We start from the raw sequence: 7,855 nt of genomic DNA, 5'->3' as shown, positions 1-7,855 counted from the left end.
TGTATAAATTTTTGAACAGGAGACTAACTTGAAATGTAAACTTCATCTAAACTACAAAAATAAAAAATAAAAATAAAAAAAATGGCAAAATGTGTAGAGTCTAGGTGGTGGGCATATGGGTGTTCACTGTACAACTCTTATGGATGTTTAATTTTTTTAATAATAAAATATTGGGAAAAAAATAAATCACACAGGTGGCCCACACCAACCTTTCGTCTCATGTCACCATGGCTGAAAGAACTTAGTCCTTAGTCACAGGGCTCTGAGTATTCTGCAGGAAGAGTCTGGACAAGAGGACACATGATAATGAATAAAATAAATGAATAAATAGTAGTCATTCTTGCTATAAAACACTTCAAAATTTCTTCTCTTTGGGCAACCCTACCAAATTACAATCATATTATTTATCACATTACTATTATGTCCTAGACATTTCTCAAGTGTTGTTTCATTTACTCCTCAAATAATCTTACTAAACCAATACTATTATGCCCATTTTTCAGAGAAAGATATTGAAGTACAGTGGGGTAAAGTATTCTGCAAAATGCCACTCAGCTAGCACAGTAGAGCAGGTGTTCAAAACAAGCCTGTATGATTCTACAACTTATGCCTTAACAGCATTTTACTTTACAGAATTTTGCACCAATGGAATATAACAAGTGACTTTTAAAAGATAACTGTGGAAAGGACAAATATTGTAGGAGACCACTATTATAAGAACACAAGAAAACTTTAAACACAGAAGAAAACATTCTTTGATGGTTACAAGGGTGGGGAGGGAGGGAGAGTGTTATTTACTAACTAAATAGTAGACAAGAATTATCTTAGGTGAAGGGAAGGACAACACACAATACAGAGGAAGTCAGCACACCTGGACTAATCCAAAAGCTAAGAAGCTTCCTGAATACAACCAAAAACTTTGAGGGACAGAGTAGCAGGGGCAGGGGTCTGAGGACCACAGTTTCAGGGGACATCTAGGTCAATTGGCATAACAAAGTTTATTAAGAAAATGTTCTGCATCCTACTTCAGTGAGTGGCGTCTGGGGTCTTAAAAGCTAGTGAGTGGCCATCTAAGATACATCAATCAGTTCCAACCCACCTGGAGCAAAGGAGAATGAAGAACAACAAAGACACAAGGAAAATATTAGCCCAAGAGACAGAAAGGGCCATATAAACCACAGACTCCATCAGCCTGAGACCAGAACTAGATGGTGCCCGGCTACCACCAATGACCACCCTGACAGGGAATACAACCAAGAGTCCCTGATGGAGCAGGAGAAAAGTAGGGTGCAGAACTCAAATTTTAGTAAAAAGACCAGACTTCATTGTCTAACTGAGACTGGAGGGAACCTAGAAGACATGGCCCCTGGACTCTCTGTTAGCCCAAAACTAAAACCATTCCCAAAGCCAACACTTGGGACAAAGATTAGACTGGACTATAAGACATAAAATGATCCTCGTGAGGAGTGTGCTTCTTAGCTCAAGTAGATACATGAAACTAAACAGGCAGCTCCTGTCCAGAGGCGAGATGAGAAGGCAGACAGGGTCTGGAGCTGGTTGAATGGACATAGGAAATCCAGGGTGGAAAGGAGTGTGCTGTCACACTGTAGGGAGAGCAACTAGGGTCACAGAACAATGTGTGTACAAATTTTTGTATGAGAAACTGACTTGAACTGTAAACTTTCACTTAAAGCACAGTAAAAAAAATAAATAAAATAATTCAAAAAAAAAAAAAAGGTAACCATGGCAGAAAGTTTCAAATCTAAGACTCAGCCAGTGACTCTGAAGCCCAATAACTGCCTAAGGATAGAGGTGACTTAGAGCAAAAGCCCAAGTAAGTGGTACGTGTTGTTGTTGTATGCTGTGAAGTCTATTCCAACTGATAGCAAGCCCATGTGACAGAGTAAAAGTGCCCCTTATAGGGTTTCCTAGGTTGTAATCTTTACGGGAGCAGATCACCCAGTCTTTTCTCCCACGGAGCTGCTGGTAAGTTCAAACCACTTACCTTTCAGTTAGCAGCCAAGTGCTTAACCATTGCGCCATCACGGCTCCCTAAGTTGTATAGAATGGGCCATATTTGCAATGTCTAAGAGCTGCAAGAGAAACAGAGCTGTTCAGTGGCCTGCATTGCTAGAGACCTGTTATGGAATGAATTGGGTCCCCTCAAAATATGTGTTGTAAATCGTAGCCTCTATGTCTGTGGTATAATCCCATTTGGGAATTGGTTGTCTTTATAATACAAATGAGGCAGGATTGGGGCACATCTGGAGTCAATCTCTTTTGACATATAAAAGAGATTAAACAATCAAGCAAAAGAGGCAGAGATAGAGGAAAAGAGATGCCAAGCGACATAAAGATCACCCAGGAACAGAAGCTCAGAAGAGACAAGGATCTTCCTCCAGAGCTGACAGAGAGAGAAAGCCTTACTCTAGAGACGGCGTCCTGAATTCGGACTTTAGCCTCCTGAAGTGTGAGAAAATAAATTTTTGTTTTTTATAGTCACTGATTTGTGGTATTTCTTTTATAGCAGCACTAGATAACTAAATCAAGCCCTTTCTTTGAGCTCTGACAATTCAGCCCAGGATTAGCTGACACCCACAGAATGGCAGAGCCCATAAAAACCTTCCAGGAGATGTGGCATATCCTACTTCCTAGTCAATGTCAAATCTCAAGACAAGTTGAAAGACATGTATAAATTACAGAAATAGTTAAAATGACTTTAACTCAGAGGCTCTCATATTTTATGAAAAATCATTAAACAAAAAAGATAGTAATATATGTACATGTATATGTGTATATATATATTTATACATAAATATATACTTGCATGTATAATATTATAAATATCTACATTTGAGGAGTGGGACAATGTGTGTGTGTGTGTGTGTATTTATATCTTCCCATTGTTAAAAATCACCTGCAACGATCAGAGACTCGATCTCTGATAGCTTTGAAATGGCATATGATTTACCAGTTACAGCATTGGAAGCACTTGAACTCTGTACAGCTGATCTGGACAATTAGGGCAGAAACCCTGTGACCTCAGTAGGCTATAGTTCTTGGGAGGCTTCCTAGAAGTCGGGAGAATTTCTTATCCAAGGCTACAAATACTGGAACAGAGGTGATGTCTTAAAGAGGATGCTAGTGGGATGTGTGAGTAAAGAATTTAACTTGACCCAAGGGATATGGTCTTTGTTCTTGGTTCCTGAGAGATAATCTCTAAAACCTTGGAATTTCTCCAATGATTGAAGTGTCTTGATGAAGCCTCCAGACCCCACTTGAGGGTTTATGCTAATCAGGTATCTCTTGGTGGGGGCTGACCAGGCCAGAAGGATCCACCACCTGGTATCAGCCCAATCTCGGGGGAAGGGGCTGATTAATCAACCATGCCTACATAATGAGGCCCCAGTAAAGGCTGTGGACCAGGAAGCTCCATGGGCTTCCTGGTTGGTGACAGACATCCATGCACGGGGGACGGTAGGGCATCCCCTTTGGGGACACGGAAGCTCCATGTCCCTCCCAGACCTGGCTCTAAATGTCTCTTCATTTGTATAATAAAACTATAATCGTAAGTATAGTGCTTTCATGAGTTCTGTGAATCTTTCTAATGAATTATCAAACCTGAGGGAGTAGGAGGAGATGGCAAGTTACAAGTGAGGGGTCCTTGGAGACACTCAAGCTCACAGTTGATATCTTGAGGGGTTAGTGGGAAAGCCCAGAATTTGTAGCCAGCAGCTGAGAAATGAGGGTATCATGGGGACCCCAAGCTTGCAGTTGGCATCTGAAGTATTGGGCAGACTTGGCAGTCTGGAGGACTACCCTCTTTAACTTGAGAACTTACCTAGCTCCAGTGGTTAGAGTCAGAGGAAGAAGTACCGCATGTGCAGTTGAATTGGAATTTAATTCCTTCAATTTAGTTGGTGTTAGAAAAGTGGAATAAATGGATTGTACTGATTTGGTTGACACCTTACAGGATGGCTTCTCCAGGAACCTATCTGTCATTTGGTCAGAAGCTATTGAGTTCCTTCAGGTGCTCAGGGTACTGGACCCTCTGCACCTGGAGAGAGTAATAACAGGCAGCTGGAGATGAAAACAGTATCCTCCAGAATTCCACCTGGGCACTGCCCTTCCCTTGCTCTTTATGACCCCAGACTCACTCTGGGCTTCAGCCCAGCCTCATTCCCCAGATCCTGCTTCTTGCCTTTGCTTTCTTTGGTGAGGCTAAGGGCTCAGATCTGTGTCCACTCTTAGCTCCCATGCACACCCACTCTTGTTTTGAGGTAGCTCTGTCACTAGATCTTGGCTCTGCTCCACTTTGCCTTTATTCCCAGCTCTATCCTGTTCCATTCTTCCCAACCTGCCCACCTCCCACTAACCCCACTTCCTACTTACTCCTTCCCTAAGCCTTGCATTTATGGCTGCCTACATCTGACCTGAGCTCCTCACTCCTGTCCACCATCTATGCTGGTTCAGTTCCTCACTTTGCTTTGTGACAGTGAGAGGGCTACCAAGTCTCAAGCTGAGACCCAAGCAGTGTGGAGGAACCATTCTCATGGTTCTTTCAAAAATACTGTGGGAAGTCCCAACAGCCTTCTCCAGAGCCAAAGAGAACTCACATCTCAATAGCAACCTCTCTAAATCCCTGCTCTCCACTGCACAGTGTAGACACTTCCAGGGCCCAATGAAAGGAAATTTTTTTTTCTTTTAGTCTGACAACAATTATATAAGACATTCAACATTAAACTGTGTAGTATAAATTATAAGTGCTGAAGGAGAGGAATATGAATAAGTCTGTTGAGGAGGAAAGATTTAAGCAAAAGCTTGAAGGGAAAATGTTGTTGTTGTTGTCAGGTGTTGTCAACTCAATTTCCAACTCATAGCAACCCCATGTGATAGAGCAGAACTGCCCCACAGGTTTCCAAGGCTGTAATTTCTAAGAGAAAAGGAGCCCTGGTGGTGCAGTGGGTAAGCGCTGGGCTGCTATCTGAAATGTTAGTGGTTCGAACTCACCAGCTGCTCCAAGGGAGAAAAGACCTGGCAATCTGCTTCTATAAATATCACAGCTATGGAAACTCTATAGGGAAGTCCTACTCTGTCCTATAAGGTCACTAAGAGTCAGAATCAACTTGATGGCAATGGGAATCTTTATGGCAGCAGATCTTTATGGGAACAGATCACCAGGTCTTTCTCCTGTGGAGTGGCTGGGTAGGTTTGAAATGCCAACCTTTCAGTTAGCAGCCCAACACTTAACCACTGCATCACCAGGACTCCTTGAAGGGAAAATAGAACAGGATAAGTGAAAAGGAGCAATAAGAATGTTCTAAGCAAGAACATCTTGATCAAATGAAAAGGAGGTGAAGTTAATATATATCCACTCCTCACTTAACGACATGGTTAGGTTCCAAAGATCAGGTCATTATGTGAAAATCGGCATTATGCAAAAATGGAGATGACCATATCAAATCACAAAATGGAAGATGACTACATCATTATATAACTGCCAAATTACATAATTACATAACTGCCAAATTACATCACTATATAACTGCCAAACCACTGAGAATCATGGCCCAGCCAAGTTGACACATAACCTTACCCATCACAGCCAGCATTACTCTTGCCTGACACCTCAGCATTCATTACTGCGAGACATACATTGCTAATGCACAAAATAGTCAGATTTTTTACTATTGTCATAAATGTGAAATGTCAGGTAATGAAATAATAAGTGAGGAGTAAATGTAATGTGATAAAGACAAAAGATTAGATAGGAAAATAGCAGGGGGCAGTGAGTTTATGTTAATGGAGGAAGAACAACTCAGAAAAGGAGTGTGAAAATTGTTGCACAACTTAAAGAATGAAATCAATGTCACTAAATAGTACATGTAGAAATTGTTGAGTTGGTTTATGTTTTGCTGTGTATATTCTCGACAACAGCAACAAAATAAAATTATATGTTAAAAAAGCTTTTGGAAGTAAAAAAAAAAAGAATTATTTAATAAACTGCTGGTTGAACTTGAAGGTGTCACATTTTACATTTTCTTATGAATGAGAAAAAATATTAGTAGATTGGCTACACCAGCATTGTAGATTTATAACAGTGGGCTTATCTTATAGGATATTGGGTGAGGTGATTTTTACTTTGTCTTAGTCATCTAGTGCTGCTATAACAGAAATACCACAAGTGGATGGCTTTAACAAACAAAATTTATTTTCTTACAGTTTAGTTTTAGAGCACTGGCTATAGGGGACGTCTTTGTCTGTCTATCGGCTCTAGAGGAAGGCCCTTGACTCTTCAGCTTCTGCTTCCTGTTTCCTTGGAGAGCTCCGTGTGTCTTGGCATCTACCTTACCCCATCTTCTCTGCTGGCTTGTTTAATCTCTTTTATATCTCAAAAGAGAATGACTCAAGATACACCCTACACTAATCTTGCCTCGCTGACATAACAAAGACAACCCATTCCCAAATGGGATTATAACCACAAGCATAGAGGTTAGGATATACAACACATTTTGGAGTGATGTAATTGAATCCATAATACACTTCATTATACTGATCCCACACCTAGAATTTACATTGAAAAGTTCACTTATTTACTCATTTGCTTTCTTTTTGGCATATGAAACATTTATTTATTTGGCTTCCTCAAAGGAAGTTAAAAATTATTCTAAGAATATGCACTTGACTCCCAAAGTCATCTACTTTGCAATGAGCAAATATAAAGAGCTCAGGTAGTTGAGGGAGAGTGTGGGAGGAAGGAACAGAAGAAGAGAGGTTTAACAAAAGAATTAAACACAACTTTCAGGATAGATTAAAATCTGAAATCCATTTTTAAAATTTTTGTTTAAAAAGTAAACTTTTTAAAGAATATAAAATATTTATATTAGGGCTAGAAGTTAGGGGTTGTGCACTGAGAGGGTGAAAAAAAGGACAGAAGCAGTTGGCAGTGATAAAGGTAAGGCTCAGACCTGCCATTCCATGTTCCTGAAATAAATCGCAAACTAAACCAGATTCTTGACCAGGTACTATGAGCCAAGTAAAGTATCAAAGCGTACTCAATGTCCTAAACCTCATGTGTACTCTGATGAGGCCAGGGCACAGTGCTTTTCCCAAAATGATCTTTAGATTCACAGTTAACAACACATGTAACCTTCTGTCAACAAACGGAGCCATGAAAATAGCACTGGCCTTTATGTCCACTGGCCTATGTCCTCAAAAAAGTCAAAGTGGAACAAAAAGTAAACAAGTATCATGCCAAAAAGATTAAGTAACAGGCTTTTGACACATTTTTATGACTTCCCATACTTCGTGTGTTTTTAACAGAGGAATCTAGGCTTGTTCATAAATATTATTTACTGTTTTACAGCAATAAAAGATATATTTAAAAATATGGTATGTTGATTTAATGGAATATTTGCAATCTGTAAACTATGTAATGACATGGAAAGACATTTGATATTCTGTCAAGTAAAACAGAACTGTTACAAACCAGTGGAAACTTAAAGTATTAAAAATAATAATAATAAGGTAAAATCATGACTTATACAAACACATGTCAAAGATTTTATTTAACTCATTATTAATTATTAAATGAAGAACCAGGTAGATGTTACAACTTGTTCAAAGGAGAAATTAAAGAACTGCCGATTTATACACAATAAATGAATGTTGAAATACATTTTTCAAATGGACACAAAACTGGTTTTTACCCAGGGTGGTGGGGAGGAGGAAGAGGAGGGCAAAAAGGTTGACTCCACACCAGACAGAAGTTATTTGCAAGTCTACATGCAAGAATTATTTGCATTGCTGTCAGCTATTTAAAAATTGCAGAGTTAAAAACCAGTCTAGTCAAAGA

At 39.6% G+C, this 7,855-nt stretch overlaps 1 long non-coding RNA gene across 1 annotated transcript in view; it reads right to left on the bottom strand.

Moving 5' to 3' along the window:
- LOC111819920 (uncharacterized) overlaps positions 1 to 5,235 on the bottom strand; it is a 17,512-nt gene extending 12,277 nt beyond the window's left edge. The window contains exons 1-2 of the long non-coding RNA XR_002823491.1: positions 5,225 to 5,235; positions 210 to 284 (exon numbers count right to left, since the gene is read on the bottom strand). This is a non-coding gene — a long non-coding RNA (uncharacterized LOC111819920). The remainder of the gene's footprint in view (positions 1 to 209; positions 285 to 5,224) is intronic.
- Between the last annotated feature and the right edge of the window lie 2,620 nt (positions 5,236 to 7,855).

The sequence above is a fragment of the Trichechus manatus genome, unplaced genomic scaffold (assembly GCF_000243295.1).
Source record: "Trichechus manatus latirostris isolate Lorelei unplaced genomic scaffold, TriManLat1.0 scaffold00021, whole genome shotgun sequence".
Lineage (NCBI taxonomy): Eukaryota > Metazoa > Chordata > Mammalia > Sirenia > Trichechidae > Trichechus > Trichechus manatus.
This window is presented reverse-complemented; position numbering and strand designations above follow the sequence as displayed.